This window comes from Pan paniscus, chromosome 6 (assembly GCF_029289425.2).
Source record: "Pan paniscus chromosome 6, NHGRI_mPanPan1-v2.0_pri, whole genome shotgun sequence".
Taxonomy (NCBI): Eukaryota; Metazoa; Chordata; class Mammalia; order Primates; family Hominidae; genus Pan; species Pan paniscus.
In genome coordinates, this window is record NC_073255.2 from 32,037,397 (window position 1) to 32,056,737 (window position 19,341).

The following is a 19,341-nucleotide window of genomic DNA, read 5'->3' on the forward strand; positions in this document are numbered from 1 at the left end:
ATGAATTCCTGCTGGTATCAGCTTCGGAGGCAGAGGTCGCGAGCTGAGCTTGGGACAACCCTTCAAGCCTGCTAGCAATTACCTGCTCTCAGCCACTTTTAAAAAGGCCATATTTCTTTACATTTCTAGGATCTAATGTGAGGTTATGTCAGGTCATGGGACCCTAGGCTGGTGCAAAGTAATTTGATGTCACCAAGAGCAAGCAGACTCGTTTGTCACCCTGAGGAATAGAAGTCCCTGTGATTTCTGCTGGGAGCAGAGCAGGGTTGCTTGGCTGGGGGTGTGGAATCCAGCCAGGGGTCCAGTGTGGGCCTAACCAGGTGAGCTGGGAGGGGACTTTCTGGATCGTGTGTGTGTGTGTGTGTGTGTGTGTGTGTGTGTGTGTGTGTATGTTTGTCTGTCTCAGGTTGAGAGGATTAAGGGATCAGCTCTGCTCCAAGCACACACAGCAGCCCATTGGAACTCAGCATGTGACCTGGACTGATCCAGGCCCTTGGATCCCAGGTTCACTTGTGACATGATCCAGGTCTCAGTTTTTCTGAAGCCAGATCTGGTTAGCCCACCTGCAGTCCTTTCTCCCCCTAGCCCTTACCCACTGCTACTTTAATAGTCTGTAGCTGATTAAATAAAACAAGGGAGTCTTCCTACCTGAGGTTTATCCAGCCATTAGGTGATTGGTGGGAGCACAGAAGGAGTCATAGCCCTTGTACCCCTTTGGGGAAACACTTCTGTGAGTGATAAGAGACGGCTAATGTCTCAGTGAAGGGCTTCAAGGCATTTGCTAGAATGGCCTCTTCCACTATTTCCAGTTCTTCCATTTTTTCAGGGGGGGGTGGGGGTTGTAGGGGGTTGTGTAACAAAGCCAAAGAACAGGGTCCCTTGAGCCTTCATTTGAGAATCAGGGAGAGTGCGAACCCTGGAGGAGTATGGGTAGGCAACTTGATGGGTAAAATGGAAAAGGAAGAGGCCGCTTCCCAGAGGCCTGGCCGATGCTAGTCCTAGAGACTTGAACATGACAGGGTGGGGGTCCTCCTACAGAAGGCCTGGAAACTCTATTGGTAGAGCTGCCTGTGGGGGCTCCACAATGTCCTGGGATTCATACATTGAAATGTGGAGCATGGTTCCTTGGCCTTCTATATCATTCCCAAAAGGAGTATACTGGTGCCACTCTTCCTGACAATTCTAGGATGATCTAATGCCACAACTAATAGACTGAGAGAGCCTGGGCAACATGCAGAAACCCAGTCTCTTTAAAAAAACACAAAAATTAGCCAGGTGTGGTAGCATGTGCCTGTGGTCCCAGCTACTGGGGAGGCTGAGGTGGGAGGATTGCTTGATCCCCAGCAAGTTGAGGCTGCAGTGAGCCATGATAGTACCACTATGCTCCAGCCTGGGTGAAAGACTGAGACCCTGTCTCAAAAAAGAAAAAGACTGAAGGGGAGAACTCAGACTCAGACTCAGCCAAAGTGGTCAGCAAGGAGGCACACCCCTACAAGGCAGACCCCATTTGAAGCAGGCGAAGGCACCTGATAGAGAACCTGCAGTGAGCATCTCAGAGGCACATGGAGAGGCCTGCACAGAATTCTCTATCTTTTGGCCATAAGGTTACGAGGTGCTGGTGGGGCCAGAGGAGCTCAGATAAGAGCCAGCTCTCTATATTTGGGGCTCATTTCCATGGGGTTGTGAGAGAGGCCAATCCTTCACAGAAATTAGAATCTGGATGCAAGAAGGCAGCCAGGATCAGATCTGGCCAGATGGCCCCACGGCAGAGATGGGGAAAATGTCACCTTCGAATCCTAAGAAGCTAGGCTCCTGTGCTTTGCCAAAGGCCTCGTGGGCAGCAGTCTGTAGCTCCAGTGGTTTTGCATGCCAGCCTCTGGACTCACTTAACTTCTGCAGCAATCTGTTGGTCTCCAGAGCCACTCTGCACCCTCCAGGAGAACCTACATATGGGCGCTCCAGGGATTTGCCCGCATTAGGATCAGGAGCCCCAGGAAGAGTTAGATGGGAATCCAGGCATCCTGGGCCCTGTGCTTTCGGTGGACAGCTAGATCTTTCTTGTCAAGGTGGAAATAGCGTCTCTGCCCTGGGTGGGAACCCAGACCCAGCCCTGCAATCACGCAGGCAATAAAGTAAGCACTCCACTGTCGACGGGGAGGCCAGGGAGAGAGAGGCTTCTCTTTGAGGCCTCCCACCCCCATCCAATCCAGGAGGTTGCAGTCGCTGTGGGCGGCGGCGGAGGATGCTCGCAGGACACCGCTGCAGTTGCGACCTCTTCCCACTAGATGTCTTCCCAGTTAATCGGAATTCAAGGGCGCTGTCTCTGCTCCTCGGGCCGAGACTCGGTTTCCCCTGCCGCTTTTTGAAGTCTAGCATTCCTCTGTGAAAGCTGGCTTTTCCCTTTTTTTCCTATACTCCCCTTCCCGCCCTGCGCTCTAAATCCTGGCTCTGGAAATCCACCAGAATCAAATGCTGGCTCCCTGCGGGCCCGCGTCGGAGCGGCTCACGCCATTGGAATCTTTTTATGACCTTTGATGTGTTTAAATAACATGGCAAGTCTGAGCACACACCTCGGATTAAACTTTAATCGGCTGCAGTCAAGGTCGCCCAGGTGGTAAACGCGTTTCCTCCGACGTCTCCTGGCAGACGCTGCGGGGTCCAAGGTCTGGGGCAAAGCCCTAGGCCCCCGCCATACACTCCTGCCTCTGTCAGGCCTGGGTGGGGGCCAGGCCCAGGGCCACCCCATCGAGCTCCAAAGAGGACTAAGGAAATGGGATCGGAGGTAGACACTCAGGGTGGGCTAATGACCTGAGCACAGTTTTTATAGCTGCTAGACAGAATAGTTAACAATTCCAAGAAGCACTTTCAATTTCCCCTGACTCCAGAAACTGGTTGAAGGTCTAGTCATGGTCAGTGCCTTATTGCCTCCTCCCCATGGCTCTGCTCCCCTAGGGAGAAAGGGGGTGCTGGTAATGATGTTGCGGCCAAGTTAGCTGACTGTTTTTAAGGTCACCAGACCCATTAACTGTGGGCCAGGATCTAGAACCCAGGCTAAAGCAGCCCTTCTGTGTGTCAGGCTAGACAAGGTTGGCTTCAATTTTATCTGGGATGAGTCACTGGGTCTGAGCATATCTTTCTGAGCCAGTATACCTGTCATGGAGAATTGTCATGGGCAGTATTTAGGAAAAGCTCCAAGAACAGGGCAGCACATATAGTGAGAGCTACTGCTGTGCTTTTAAAAAAGAGGGAATGTACAAAAGGGCTAGAAGGACAGACAAGTCATCAGTAACAGTGGCTTCCCCTGGGAAGAACTGGTGTTCAGAGGATCTGAGTAGAGAATTTTTTTTCTATAAAATCTTTTTGTAGTGTTTGTGAAGTGCACCAATTGTATGTATTAGCTATTGGGGTTATACTTTTCAGAAAACTGGTTACCCTATGTATCTCATGGCCACATATTCCTTTGGGGAATTTCCTCCACACATCATACCAGACTCGGATTCAGGGGAGAACACTGAAATAAGTTACCCCAAGGCTTGAATCTTAGTCTTATGGACATCAACTCAGATTTCCATCCCCTGGGAGAGGTTCTCAGGCCTCTCTCTCTGGGCTTACCCCTAACTTGTAAATGAACATGCCAGCCCCAGCCATTCACAAAAGAGAATGCAGTTGTCTCAAAACGAATTAAAGCCTGATCTTCAATTTTCCCCCAATCCCTGAGTGCCTAGGGGTTTGCAGAAAAGGTCCACAAATGCTCCTCCAGACCAGAGATTCCCACAGCCCCGTGACATGTATATTTGGTTTGTCAATTCTTGTCTTGAAGACACTATCAAGTGTCTTCAAGGGCCACATACTAGACTGACCTGTTGATCTCTTGACTTAGAGATAACACTATCACTGTCTAAAATTAGCTCTCATAGTGCTTCTTCATGGCCTTCTGGGGACTGCTAATACTCTCTATCTTGATCTTTGTAGTAGTTACACAAATGTATACATATATAAAAATTCAGTGAACTGGGGGCTTAAGATTTGTATGCTTTGCTATACGTAAGTTATATGGCAATAAAAAAATTTTTAAGTGCTTCCTCCTAACAACCTGTGAAGTTGGTCCCAAGGTTATTACAATCATCTCCATTTTACAGACAAAGCAACTAAGACTCAAGGGAAGCTAGGGTCCCAGGCATCTGTGGAAGAAAATAACCAGCCAGAGACTAACCAGCAGCTTCTTCCTCTGGGTCTTGCTGCTTCAATATCTAGCTTTCTTTTCCAGCAGATTTCTCAGGTGACAGGAGCTGGTTCAGTATAGAGAGGCTCTTTTCAGAGAGATTGTGAGGTAGGAACATGTGGTCTGAGTCTTCACATTTTTTAGTCTTCGCGTAGGGAGTCAGGGAGGGCACGCGCCCAGAGGGTGTGGGGCCTAGAGGGTCCCACTTGTGTGCCTCTAATGAGGAAGAGGGCCCTCAGGGCTTGGAACATATTTTCTTCTTATTCCAGTCCTCCAAGCCCACACGCACCCGAGGCTCAGGAGACCTCTTCAGGCGACCGCACCCTCCCGCTGAAGTCCCCCACTTCTGCCCCGCCGAGGTGGGGTGGGGGTGTTCTGAAATAACGGTGGCTGCAGTTAGATGGCTGAGGACATAGAAAGCGCTTGTTATTTATTCCACGCACCATCACAAAAGGCTTCCAAAAATATCGAGCCGAGATATTTTATTGTCCAGCCTGTCTGCAGCCTGTAATTATGCGTTCAAGATGTTTAATGTGTGCAAATGCATTAGCCGCTTTCGCTGGTGAAAACCCTAGCTGGGGGCGGGGTAGAGGCAAGTCTGGAGATAATTATGTAGTACAGTCGCAAACATTATTCCGTTCTTACTGTAAACGGCCCCGGCCACCTTTACGAGAAGCCAGGAAACTTCTGAGAGTTACTCGCAGCGTTTACGCGGGCAAACTGAGTTCTTTTTCTTTCTCTCCCGGATTGTTCGAAGTATCTATCGGGCGGCTTCGATGCCAGGTTCAGAGGCGCGCCAGGGAGAGGGCGCCCCGCAGAGGAGCGCAGCCGAGAGGCCCACGCAGGTCCCCCGTGCCCGCGGCCCTCGGAGGCCGGGCCCTGCGTCTTGGCCAGGCACTGGGTGGCAGCTGAGGCTGGTGGCCTGAAGCCCTCGCGGCCGCGGGCAGGCCCCTTCTTGGTCAGGGTCGGGCACTCCCGCTGTCCAGGGCTCTTCGGCACCCTCCTTCCAATCAGGTCGCTCTCCCCTGCTCCCCAGACTCAACTCCTCCGAAGCTGCTCCGGGTTGAAATGTGACCGCTAGGCCGACTCCCTGGGCCCGCGAGCAGTTCTCGAAAGGTGCGGACTGAGCCCTTCCTGGGGTGGGGTGCGGGTTGGCTCTCGCAAGGGTGACCCAGGGTGAACTTGCTATTTCGGGTCCCGGGTGCTGCAGGGCCAGGAGAACAGCTGGGATGGGGGACCCCCGCCTCCACCCCCGGGCCGGCACGTCCGCGCCCTGTCAGGTCCCCCTCCCTCCTCTATGATGGCCAAAGCGTGCGCCAGGGCTATCCGGGAACCTTGTAAGGCCTTGTGCTGGCACCTAACCCCACTCGCGGCACACTTCCTCTATGTAGTCTGCGGCCCCGCCTGCCAAATGAGAGTGACCAGTGCAGGGACAGAATGCCAGGCTGGTGGCCGACCGCCTGAGGGACAAAGGTGAGCATTCACAAGCCAACAGCAGACCCCTGCCCCCCATATTTCCATTTCGCTCAGGCTTTTAGGACAAAATCAACAAGGCCGCAGAGTGCTGCAGGCGCTCACCCCAGGTGACAGCCTGGGGAGCCACTGGTTCCGCGACCCTGGACATGAAACTCCTCAAGGGCGGCCCTCGAGACGCAGGGGAGAGGATGCTGCGGGCGCCTGCCCGAGGGCTTTTCTGCGGGAAGCGGGCAGGCACCCCACCGGAGTCACTGCCGGGACCCTCAGCGCAACGCGGGCCTGTGTCCTCTCGTTTCTCTTTAGAAAAAGACTGGATTTTAAAACTCGTTTTAGGCCAATGATTTAAAACAAAACCAAACCAAACTACTGGGCGCTCGAGGAGTAGTGTGGGACACATTAAAAAAAAAAACTTGTGTGGGATCCAGGGTGCATTTTCTGAGGCCTGGCAGCGCTGCTGCAGCCCCAGGGCATGGAGAACAGGCGGGCGTGGAAAGATCTGGGAGGATGATGAAACCCCAGGGAAGGAAACGCTCACACAGAGAGGAAAAACAAAACCCACTAGACGTGATTTGTTCCTGCTCCAAATGAATCATCTAAAGAGAATCCCTCTGGGCTACATTTACTGGGGCTTAGGGTCTGGGGCCCTCAGATCCACCAGTGGTGGGGGTAGTTCCCTGAAATTTGCACTCCCAATCTCCCCCGTGAAGGTGCAAGCTGTAGCTACAAAGCGAAAAGGAGAGGAAGAGGCTAGTAGGATTCCTGGGTGGCTGCAGCCCCAAAGTAAACCCCATGCTTTGAGTGCCTCTGCATAACAAAATTTCCCAGGCCCCCCAGACTTGGAGGGGGGTGGTTAGTTATGCAGCAACTAGACGTTTGGGAACAGCAAGACCCTGGCAGGAGGTGCAGACAAGCTTTCAGGTTCCTACCTCTTGTTCTTTCCTACCCCCTGTGTCTGCCTTTCTCTCTGCCACCTTTCCAGAGAGTCAGGCCTCCAGGAGCAAGTGGCTTTGCTCTGAGGCCCTACCTGGATGGGCCAGAGAGACTGGGAAGTTTAAGGACAGGTCTCACACTTGGTTCAGATTTCAGACACCTCAGAGGTGGCTATAACTTAAAGCCTGCAAAAATAAACTTTAACCACATTCGAGCATCCCCCAAGCCTATCGTTTTGAAGGCCTAAAATATGCGATCTTTTAACTCAGAGGTTGCTGGTTGCCTGAGAGGCTGAGCAGAATTTCCCAAGCAAGAGGGGACAGGGAAAAAGGCCATTGTTTCTGTAGATATCCGGGTTCAGTTCAAAATCAGGGCTCACTGAAGAGGGCATGTGTCCTGTGACTGCTCTCTTGAATGTAATTTTTGTCTCTCTCTCTCTGTCTGTCTTGCTCCCATAGAACCGTGCCCTCACAGCAATCCAGTGTTTGATTCTCCCTATAGAAAGTGAATCTGATCAGGGCCTTCTTCACTCTCCTCCTCCTTCTCTTCTGTTCTGCAGCTCATTCAAAAGAGCCCATGGAAACAGAGAGACCCATGAGGAGTCTCTTGCCACTGGGACTGACTCTGCCTGGGACCCAGAGACCAGAAATGGTGAGTGGTTTTTCTTCAAAGGCTGCTCGGGTCCTGAGGCTGGGATTGCCTGCACAGCGAGAGGGCCTCCCTTGCAGCTGCACCCAACCAGGGAAAGGGGTGGAAAGAGTTTTTGAAGGACTCTAGAAGATGGTAAGCAGGGCCACCTCAAAGACCTAGATTTCTCAACTCTACATCTCCTGGAGGAGGGATTCTCTACTGGGAGTGATCAGTGCCAATTCCAGTTTCCAGATTTGGTTTGCCTGCCTAGGAAAATTGGAGCCTCATTTAAATCTTTTCCTAGAAGTCGTATGCTCATTCTTTGGCTTTCTGTTTTCTATTAGCCAGAGACTCATGTAAGATAATCTGGGTTTCTCCCTCCGACCTCTGAAACATGTAATTTGGGGGAGATACTGTATTTAAAATGCCAGTCCCAGTAATGAGCCCAGCTTAGCAGTGTGAGCTCCCACCCTCCCCTTAATGAACAGAGCTGTCGAGAAATAATTTCACTTTGATCTAGTTTGTGACCTGAGTTTTTGGCTTAAAGAAGACTGGGCAGCTAATTGGATTCTTCAGTTGCCTTTAATCTCCACCTCAACACTTGGAACCTGACCAAGCTGAATTAAAACAAGTCTGATAAACAAGATGTAGCTGGCTCCCAGGTTAACAGTAACAAGAAAATCCCCACCACCACTGTTGGGTTTAATGATCACAGCGTGGTTGGCACCTCACAAAAAACATGAGGCTGTAGGCCCGCAGAACCTGCAGCACGGAAGTCTTCAGAATCCTTTCCCCTCCCTCCTAGCCCCCTGGATGTAGCTTAATTAGAAAGAGAAGGAGGGGTAGAAGGAGGTGGGGAAGAAAAACTTACAGTTGGTGAAAGAATCAGGTTGGGGGTTCATCTCAAAGGGAGGCAGGACGTTGAGGAGACTTTGTCCCTGGGAGAGGAAGCAGGCCGAGCCTTTGAGGGCTGGACAGTAAAGATTGCAATTTGAATTTCCAACTGTGTTTCAAGAATGAGGGGATGCAGGAGGGAAATAGGATATGAGGGGCAGGGTTATGCAGCCTGGCGGGCTGGGAATCATGGATTGTATTTAATCTTTTCAGATGCCAGGGTTTTGTGTTCTAGAAGCAAAGCAGAAGGAGGAAGAAGTCTGCTAGACCTCCCCATTCTTAGTTTGGGGCCTGAGAAGGGATTCTCTTGGACTCCCCTCTGGATGCTCCTGTCTGCTGCCTGCCTAAGTGGCTGGAGGAGTTCTGAGGGAATGCTTTCTCCAAGGCGGCAGGGGTTTGGTCTAGGCTAGGATTTCTCAAAGCTCCACAATATTGATGCTTTGGGCTGGATGATTAATTCCTTGCCGTGGAGGCTGTCCCGTGCGTTGTAAGATGTTTACCAGTACCTTTGGCCTCTACTTACAGATGTCAGTAGTGCCTACCCCAGTTGTGACACCCAGAAAAGTCTCCAGACATTGCCAAATGTCCCCTGGGGGGCAAAAATTGCCCCCACTTAAGAACCACCAGTGTAGACCTCTGTGAGGCAGGCATTTCTGGGAAAAAAGTGTAGTGCTTTGCTTGAAATGATCTTTGTATAGTTTCAGAGAGCTAGGGGAGCAGGGCGGGGTACTCCCGCTCCTTCTTTGAACCTCTCCAGCAGGGCAGATCATGAATTCCTTCCCAGGGCTGTCTTGATCTCCTTACTGTAGGTGCTACACCTTCATTAAGGCTTTGAGCAAGGACATAGCTGCCAGGGCATATAATCTGAATCTTTAGACACACTGAATCCAGGATAGGTGTGTGTGTGTGTGGGGAAGGTGGTGGGTGGGTAGGTGTATATATGGGTCTGTATAAGATAAATGCTAGGCAAAAGAGATCCAGGCCTCACCTTTTCCTGCAGCTTTGAAAGCTCTTTCTTTGGCATACTTGGCCTTGAAGTGGGAAACAGCTGGGTTTTCATAAAATGGTTGTTGAGGTTATCAGGGAATGGAAAGCCTATTACACATATTGAGGTGAGAGGTAGTGTCTAGGATGCTGTTACCAGATTCTTATGCAGTAGGTGGTCTTACAGCTCCTACCCATCTCTTCCCTCTAGCTCTGACTCTCAGCAAGCTCTTCTCACACAGGCTTTCTGGAAACTGTTAAGATCCTAGAAAGTAGGAGCTTGACATAATTTATTGAACACTTGGTATTACTATTATAATGCTGATTGAAAATATTTTTAAAAATAGGAGGCTGGGCACGGTGGCTCACACCTGCAATCCCAGTACTTTGGGAGGCAGAGGCAGGTGGATCTCAATGTCAGGAGTTTGAGACCAGCCTGGCCAATATGGTGAAACCCCGTCCCTACTAAAAATACAAAAATTAGCTGGGCATGGTGGCGGGTGCCTGTAGTCCCAGCTACTTGGGAGGCTGAGGCAGGAGAATTGTTTGAACCCAGGAGGCAGAGGTTGCAGTGAGCCGAGATTGCACCACTGCACTCCAGCCTGGGGGACAGAGTGAGACTCCACCTCAAAAAAAAAAAAAAAAAAAAGACTTTTTTCACAATCCAGACATCTCAACCAGATCCACCCATCCCTTTTCTTTCTCTCTTCTTTCTTTCTCTCTTCTTTCTTTTTCTCTTTCTCTCTCTCTCTCTTTCTCTCTCTCTTTTTCTTTCTTTCTTTCTCTCTCTTTTTCTTTCTTTCTTTCCCTCCTTCCCTCCCTCCCTCCTTACCTACCTCCCTTCTTCCCTCCCTCCCTCCCATCCTCCCTTTGTTTCTTCCTTTCATTTTCTTTCCAGAATGTGTTCACATAGAACACAAATGAAGGATAGTAAAGATTAAGAGAAACTGATTAACTGACAAAGACAGTTCTATCAAGTTTGCATTGCATTAATAGCAATAACAATAGGGTTAAGTTATGTGACCCCTATATATATTTTTCACATCTAGAGTGGGTTATAGTCACTTAGGGCTAGGCATATTTAGCTGTCAGCATTGCCAAATGAATTAAGCTTTAGGTATTTGACTAAAATCACTGGTCGAATGCTTACAGAGTGGTCATCACTTTACAAATATTAACTCATGTAATCTGTTGAACACCTCTAGGAACTATTACAATCATCTTCATCTCACAGATGGTGAAACAGAGGCCTAGAAAGCTTGAGTAACTTGCCCAAGGTCATCCAGCTACTAAGGGACAACACTAGGATTGGACTGAGGCATTGGATTTAGGGTCCATATTTTCTATTTTCTTTCTTTCTTTCCTTTTTTTTTTTTTTCTTTCTCGATACAGAGTTTCACTCTTGTTGCCTAGGCTGGAGTGCAATGGTGCGATCTTGGCTCACTGCAACCTCCGCCTCCCGGATTCAAGCAATTCTCCTGCCTCAGCCTCCCAAGTAGCTGGGATTACAGGCATGTGACACCATGCCTGGCTAATTTTTGTATTTTTAGTAGAGACAGGGTTTCTCCATGTTGGTCAGGCTGGCCTCGAACTTCCGACCTCAGGTGATCTGCCCACCTCGGCCTCCCAAAGTGCTGGGATTACAGGCGTGAGCCACCTCACCCAGCTGGGTCCATATTTTCAACGACTAATTTCTGCTGCCAATTGTTAATATGCTGGGTAGGGACAGTGGCCCAGGGGACAGCTGTTGGGGAGGTGGGCATCTCTAAGGATGTAGCCACTGCTCTGGAAGCCTCATTCTGAGCTTTGGGGCCGGATTCCTTGTCCACAGTGTGTCTATTAATATAAGCCTTTCTGATAATTGAAAGTAAGTTATGGGAAATGTAATATATATCCCCGGTATTTACTACCTCGGGAACACGGGAGACATAATGAAGGAGGGGAGTTTGTAATTGCAGAAAAACATCAGTTCTAGGAACAGAAATCAGTGGCAGCCAGAGACGTTCTCCCCAGGTTTCCGGCCCTGCTGGTGGCCCCTCCACCAGGCTCCACACAGGCAGGAACCCCCAGAAGAGGAAAGGGGCCTGTAATAGGAGTCATCAACCTGTCACCACGGCTAGGGTGAATATGGCCTCTGAGTTGGGGGAAGGGGGGAGGTTTACTCTTTAGCACCACCAGCTGCAGGGATGGGGAGGGGCTGTGGAGGGTGGGGTGGGGAGGGGAGGCTGGAGGTGGAGCTGGCCTTCTCTATCCACAGCCCACAGCCTCCTCAGAACAGACACTGGGCTAGTAACGTGCGGTGCTGCGGTCTAGGTCCCTGGCCCCACTTGGCACTAAGGTGAGCATGGTGGTCCTTACCCTCAGGCAGCCTTCACATCTATAAGAATGTGCATACATGCGTGGGTTTGCATGTGAAGGAAACATGGAGGGTGACACAGCTACATAAATGATTGCACCAAAGGCTGAGATAAGAACCTAGGGATGGAGCAGTATGAACCGGGTGCCAAGTGGTGTGGGGTGTCAGGGTCTGGCTGAGGGTGGGCAGCAAGGAGGCTGAGATAATGACCTGGACAGGCGGAGAGGGGCTGTCCCAGGTGGAGATGCAAGGAGGATGCTGGGAACAAACTCTGGCTCTTGGGCTAGAGGGGAAGGGAGGGTAAAGGAGGCATTGTCTGGCACCTACCAGGTGCTGTGCTTTGCAGGGATGATCTCATCGAACCCTCACAATATCCCCATGTGGTAGGTACTTGTGTTACCCTAATTCTACAGATGAGGAAACAGGCAGAGAGGGTCAGTGACTTGGGCAAGGTCCCGTTGCTGGGTGGCAGAGAGCCTCTGTGAGTTGCTCTGAACCGGTCCATAGGAGGAAGCCCAGCACCTGCAGTGAAGCCCTGGTAAAGGGGAAACTTAGTGGGAGGCTTTGATTTTGAATTGAGGCCTTGCTTGCTTTAAGAAGGTTCTCATAAGGAAAAGCTGCATGCGTCTTACATTTCTGTATTTCCCCCGTGCCACTGCCAGCCCCATCTTATAAGATATCCGCGAGTGATGAGAAGTCCTCCTCCTCCCCGGGGTGAGTGAGAGGGCACCATCGCTGGGGCAAGGGCCCCCAGGCGCAGGATGCACGAACCGAGGGACACACCGCCGCCAGACTGACCTGGTCTGGCGGTCGGGCGGGGCCGGGCCAGGCCGCGACCGCGAGAAACCACAGACCCACGGAGGAGGCCGGGCCGCGGGGCTGGCGGGGACCCTGCAGGCCGGGCCGAGGTGCGGTGAGGCCTCTTCCCGACCTGGCCGCGTCCTCAGAGTTCGCTCGGGGCTTCGTGTTTGCAGAGCAGCCTCCCGCCCGCCCGGCTTGCCCGGGGATGTGGGTGGACCCGCCCCGCGCGGCCGCGGCCCAGTGCAAACCGTGATCCACCCTCTTCCGCTCGGTGGGAGGAACCCGGGGCTTTGCGCCCCTAACCAGCAGCGTGACCCTCGCAGTCAGGGAACTTCTCATCTGTGAAGAAAGCTTAAGAATGACACCACTGATAGGAGCGTACGTGCTTGCCTGCCCATAGGGGACAGGAACAAACGAGATCATGTATTCCACGAACACGCTTTTAATGCCCACCTTCTATATGACAGGTGCTGTGCTAGGCACTTCTGTTTTCATTCTAAAATATTAATTTTGCATCGTGTCCTTTTGGTATACTTTATTGAAATACTATGTACAAAAAGTGCAAAAGTCATAAGATCATCTAACACCAACAAATATTTATTTTCATTCAACAAATAAATGATTCTGTAAAACTTATTGGCAATGTGTGAGGGTATTGCACACTGCAATAAAGTGTTGTCAGTAAGAGGCCTCTTCTCTACATTACCTGCTGTTGATCTGGGATGGATTTACCTGAGTACTTGCTTCTTCTGGGACTGGAGATGGGTTTTCGGCTCCACTCTGTCACTAAACACCCTGGCTACCTCCTGTGATCTCTCTGGAACTTCTCAGTGGAATGAGGCGGCTGGCCTTCACACTAAGGACCCTTCTTCCTGTGACTGATGAGGGTAGCTTGGGTGTATTTCAGAAATAATAGGACACAATTTGAGTGTGGCTTCTTGTATTTATGATTACTAACACAAATGTTATCCACACATTCATGATAATACACATTTGCAGGTGAATGTCTTTGGCAGAGCTGCTGGAAGAAATGTGAGGCCTGTAACTCATCATGAAATCCCAAGAAGGTTTCACTACTTTACCAACTGAGAAGTTCTCATAGGTGGCTTTAGAGAAGAGTGTTTCTTCTTGTGCAAATAGAATCCTTCTACTGAGCAGTCTTCTAAAGCAGTCATCTCAAAAATGAAGATAATAACACTACTCATTTTATATTTTATGCAGAAAGCTTTTAGAACAGTGCCTGGGCACACACTGAGAGTTTAATAAAAGTTAGCCACAATTATTATTCACTCTTTTACACTCCCCCAAAAGCTTATTTGTCTCCATTCTTCCCTCTTTAAGAAAGGAGGTAGTAGGTTGGAAGGTCTAGCCTAATTGTCATAATGTGCTGCCATGAATCCCAACCTAAAAATTAACAGTAGGAGGCATAGATCCCTAAGTAGTTTTCTCCCTACACATTCATCCCTTGTGAATACAGGATGATTGGGTAAAGCTCCAACCTCCCTTCCTGGGCTCCCTGGCCTGGAGAGGCACCAGGGCACTCCCTAAGGCAACCTCATCAGAAATCAGAATCCTCATCAGCAGACCTAAGTCCTTCAGGCCACCAGTGCCTTCCCAAGGGTGTTAAAAGTTCTCTAACAAGGGCAGTGTCAGGTATGGAGAAAATGATGGAGTAAGAATTCCTTCCATATGAGTGGAGATTTACAGTTGACAAAGCACTGGCCATTTCTCCATGTTTAGTGGGGTTGATAGGAAGACTTCCCTGGGTTTTGTGTGTTTGTTTTCGTGATGATGGAAGGGTACTGAGTGCAAAGAGCCTTTGGTGTTTTGAATGCAAGGTGACTCTTCTTTGGCTCTGGAGTTACAGACACCTAGATTTGAGCCACCACTGTGCCATCTATTTGCTTTGTGACCTTTGGCAAGTCTGTTTATATTTTTCTTAACTTTAGCTTCCTCAACTCGAAAATGGATGTAACAATATCACCTAGTTAGCCCATAAGGCTGTTGTGCAGTTTAATTTCTATGATGCAAATAAAGCACTTAGCTCAGTGCCTAAAGTAATGTAGATGCAATACTAGTTAGCTTTCAATATATATTATCAATATTCTTATATGATTCTCTTAGACATGGCAGAAAAAATTCATTCTGATTTTATAGGTGATAAAACCATATGGAACTACTGATATTTACTATAGCATGGATGAACCTCAAAAATTGTGCTAAGTGAAAGAAGCCAGACCCAACAGACTACCTGTTGTGTGATTATGTCTGTCTAAAATGCCCAGAAAAGGTAAATTTATTAAGATAGAACATTAGCGGTTGCCTCAAGCTGGAGGTGGAAAGGGGAATTAACTTAAAAAAAAAAAAGAGGGATCTCATGGGTTGAGAAGATGAAAATGTTCTGAAATGGATTTATCGTGATGGTTGTACCACTTGGTAAAGCTACTACTAAAAATCATTGTTTTGTACACCTGAAGTGGGTAAATGTTATGACGCATAACATATACATCAATGAAGTTGTTTTAAAAACCCAAAATATCACAGGAGAAGAGGGGGAATAGAATCTAGGTTTCCTATTAGGTGTTCTTTAGACTCTGCTACCTCCCATTGGGTAGGAGAGAGAAGGCAAACAGCAGGGGAAGAGCTATGGTTAGAATCTCCGTTAAATAAGAGAATGGAACTAAGACAATTCTGAGAATGTGGAGGTGGTAGTTTCTTAAAGAGGGAAGAATGGAGAGAAATAAGCTTTTGGGGGAGTGTAAAAGAGTGAATAATAATTGTGGCTAACTTTTATTAAACTCTCAGTGTGTGCCCAGGCACTGTTCTAAAAGCTTTCTGCATAAAATATAAAATGAGTAGTGTCATTATCTTCATTTTTGAGATGATGAACTTGAAGCATAGAGAATGTAAATACCTTGACCACAGTCATAAGCTAATATATGGCAGGGTCAGGATTTGAACCCAAGTAGCTTGTTCCAAAGCACCTGCATTTTACCCTGATGCTATTAATACATATAAAAAGAAGGAGATAAATGTCAGGTTTCTGGGCAAAAATCTGGAGTTACATTGTGTGGATGCGTGAGCCTGGAACATTCTGAGACTTTGCTTTAAAAATGTGATGTTGTTTTATATATAAATATGAACCACACCAGATATCTTGCTGGGGGGGTGGATTTGCTCCACCATCTATTGCATGGATAATATCCAGCATGGATATCATTTTTGTATATGAATATCTTAAAATGCCAGACAATCCCTTCACTTCTGTGTTTGAAGTGTGGCTATGCTCATTTCCCAGAGTATGAACTGAGCTCACGTTTTGGGAACAACATTCAGACTGATGTAAACAATCTCAGAATTACTTGGACCGTGTTGCCAAGCTCCATTTCCCCTCCCCCAGTCTCATTCCGGGTGCCTCCTTCATCCCTGTGCCCTTTGCCTCATTCCTGTCCCTCTTTACCTTTCCAATGCTCTTTTCTCCATGAAATAGGGAGTCTTTCTGGATTGAATAGAAAAATTATGCCTTAAAGATCCATTCTTTTGGTTTGCTGCATTGAGGAAGAATATGTGTGCAGCTAGAAGAAAAAACAGGTCATATCTATACAGAACTTGAAAAGTAAGGATTAAAAATTTCAATGCTTCCAAGGCCCAAAAAATATTGCACTATTTTTTCATTTAAATTATATGTATAGATTAAGTGAAAATAATATTCCCATTTCTTTCATTCTTTTGGTTTAAGTGATTTAAAACTATTTGCATGTATAAAACAGGCAACTTGTAAATTTAAGTGAAAGGAATGCAGATTTCTTGGATGCTGTACAGGGAGGGAGAGGTTGAAAAGAAAATTAACATAGTAATGAAAAGATTAGAGAAAAGTGGTCAAGTGATCACAATCTGGTGGCCTTGGGATGGGGAAGAGGTATAATTTTTAAAAACCTTTATTGTTTTGTGTGGGAGGAAATACACAACTAATGCATGTTCACTTAAAAAGATAATCAGTTTTTGAAGAAATAGTGTGGCAAGTTAATGCCCCATATGCCCCCATAATCCCAAAGTAACAGTTGAATGTATATTCCTCCATATCTATGTGCATATAAAATATACATATATTTCCTATATAACTATCCATGAAATTAAGTCACTAATCATATCTGATTGCTTGCAGACATTTGCTTACAATTTCTTTCTCCATTTTTACAAATGTGGAATCATATTACACAAACTATTCTTTTTGCAATTTATCCTTTTTCATTTAAAGTAAGCTTAGACCTGTTTGCCTGTGAGCACACAGATCTCATCTGAATGTAGAGTATTCCTTTATATGAATGTTCATCATTTTATTTAACCATCATTTTATTTATACATTGATGACTGTCAGCTATTTCCACTTTTTCCTTATCACTAAAATAATTTAGTGAATATTCTTGAATGCATTCATTCGGGAATATTTACTAGATTATTTTAGTGATAATGAAAACTATGCAAATTTTCAGAAGTGACATTTCAGGGACAAACCGAATAATAACTGTAAATTCATAAATGTCAAAATTGCCTTCAAAAAGGTTTTGCCGTTTTGTTTTTTGTTTGTTTTAACGTTCCACCAATGGTTTTCGGGTGACGGTGTCCTTGCACGATGTAGTCCGTCTTCAAAGTTCTTTTACACAACGTGAATTATATTGAAATTGGGCTACTTCATAGAGCTTCGCCTCAGTGGAGGACAGCCTGGAATAGGTGAGGGGGTCTCGAAGGGAATACCAGGCCGGGGAGTACTGGCAAGTGTCGGAGGGGAAGGGCAGGTCGGGGAGAGCATCCCCAGGGGCTGGGTGTCTGCAGGGCTCCCCGTAACTCAGAGGGGCCGGCCGCCGCCGCCCGAAGCCTGAGCTTTTCTCAGCAGATGGAGAATTCATTTTTAACCCCCAGGAAGGAATGGGCTGAGACATCAGACCACCGCTCCTAGAGGGTCAAATTTCCTCCCCATAAATCCAAAACATTCTCTTTAGGGAGTTCCCTCCGTGGCGCGCAAACCCGGGAAGCCGCGCGCCCTGGGGTTTCTTGGCGGGCCGTGCGCGCAGCCTGAACCGCCAAAGTCGCGTCATCCCGCATTTGCCTGCACCCAGGAGTTTGCAACCCGCAGAGCCCGCAGAGGCCACCGCCAAGAGTGCGCGCCTTGGCGCCCCGTCGGCCTCTACTTCCTCGGATCTGAGCCAGCGCCCCTAATCCGCAGGCTGCAGCAGAACCTGTCGCCAGCTTGGGGAGTCCCTCGCGCTGCCCTGGCTTCCCTGTCCGCGGGCGACTCGCGCTGCTCCCGGGTTTGTCGGGACCCCCGGAGGGCGCTCAAGCCTGTCGGCCCCTACTTGTGTGTAGAGAATAGGCCCGGGTACACCACCTCAGAAATGCAGAGGAAGCCGGGGACACTGAAGCCCGGGTGGTTGCAGTGAGGCTGAGGATCTCAGATGGGTGACCCCCAGCTCTGGCCAGTATCTGGGGCCACTGCACGTGGGGGACACTGCCCCCCAGGTTCCCACCTAGTTGGTCTCTTCCTTGGGTCAGTGGACTGCAGATGACTCCAATTGGCCTAGTGGGCCATTTCTGTCCTAGAGTCATTTTTTGGCTGATACAGAATTTTATAATAATTCAAATTAGTTGCCAACATGTAGAAACACTTGAAAATGAAATATCTAACGATATCAGCTGGAGCTGAATTCTGTGACTCCAGTCTTCTCAATTCCCAAATGTGACCATGGCCATTTCTCTCATTTCTGTTACATTTTTGTTACCAGCCCACTCCTGTAGGCACTGATGTGTGTCCCCTGTTGGAGTCATAGAATACCATGGTGGGGGCATGAAAATAGAATATATTTTCATATATTTCAGAAAAATAGACCCTTTAGCTCCCACTGATATTTGATGCTGTGAATTGGTCAAGGTTACCCAGGGTGTGGCAGAGTTGAGATTAGCACTTTATTCACTGATGAGAGCCCAGAGGAGGGAAGAGACTTCTGCAGGACCACCCAGCCAGAGAGCGGCTGGGGCACGCCTAGAGCCCACGTTTCTGACCATTAGCCCCTTCTCCTGACCGCACAGGGGCCCCAGTAAAACACAGCCTATGACCAAAGAGCCCTTGCTTGGGCTCTCAGGCTTTGACCCAACACCTAGTCATTGGTCAGACCAATTGAGCTTCCACTGCCTCTGTCTGTAGCTATAGAATGGAGGGAGTCCATGAGGGCTGGCTTGTGTCTTGCTGTCAGCTTCCAGGTTCTCGGTTCTTGCCTAAGAAACAACTGCATCAAACTGTGGGCAGATATTCCTTATCTTCTTGCATAGTCTAAAAATACACCTGGCCATACTATAGCAATTGTATTTGAACTTACTGATCCAATCCCATTGGAAATCAGTGCATCTAGCTATTAGGGGAATGTTTCCCAAACCTTCATACTTGCCACCTCCAGGGTAAAGGGAGACTGGAAAAGAAACAGCCATGTCACTTGTCAGCCTTGTCACAGTTCTGAGTTCTGTGCTACATTTTTCATTTGGGAGCCAGAAAGAAGTGGCTAGACTATCAGAAGGCCCATAGGGGTGGAAACTCCCTATCTTAAATCCAGTACAGGGAAACACAGTGAAGGGAAAATGAATGGCTGGAGATAACAGCCAGTGTGGGGAAAAGAAGTACGTCTGAAATGGCTTCTTATTTTACTTGGGAGCATTCCCTACCCAAGACTAAAGCATGCAAAGCAGGCCAGAGACTTTGATGTTTCTCCTTAAGGAAATGAAAGTTTGAGGCATTTATGTTAACATATGGAATATCTATCTGTGACTGCATTAGCTCTTCAGACATATCTTCTTACCTCCCTAGGAGTAAGTGAACAGCTTACAAAAGCTGCAGTTTCTGTGGGAGAAACTCAATTTGGATCTGAAATCAAGAAGGCTTAACAACACCCACTCTGTATGAAATTACCACCCCATTTTAATAAAGTCCAAGATGTTTAATAGCTCACTTAAGGTCTTACAGCACATTGGGAGCAGAAATAGAAGAGTTAACTGTTTTTCT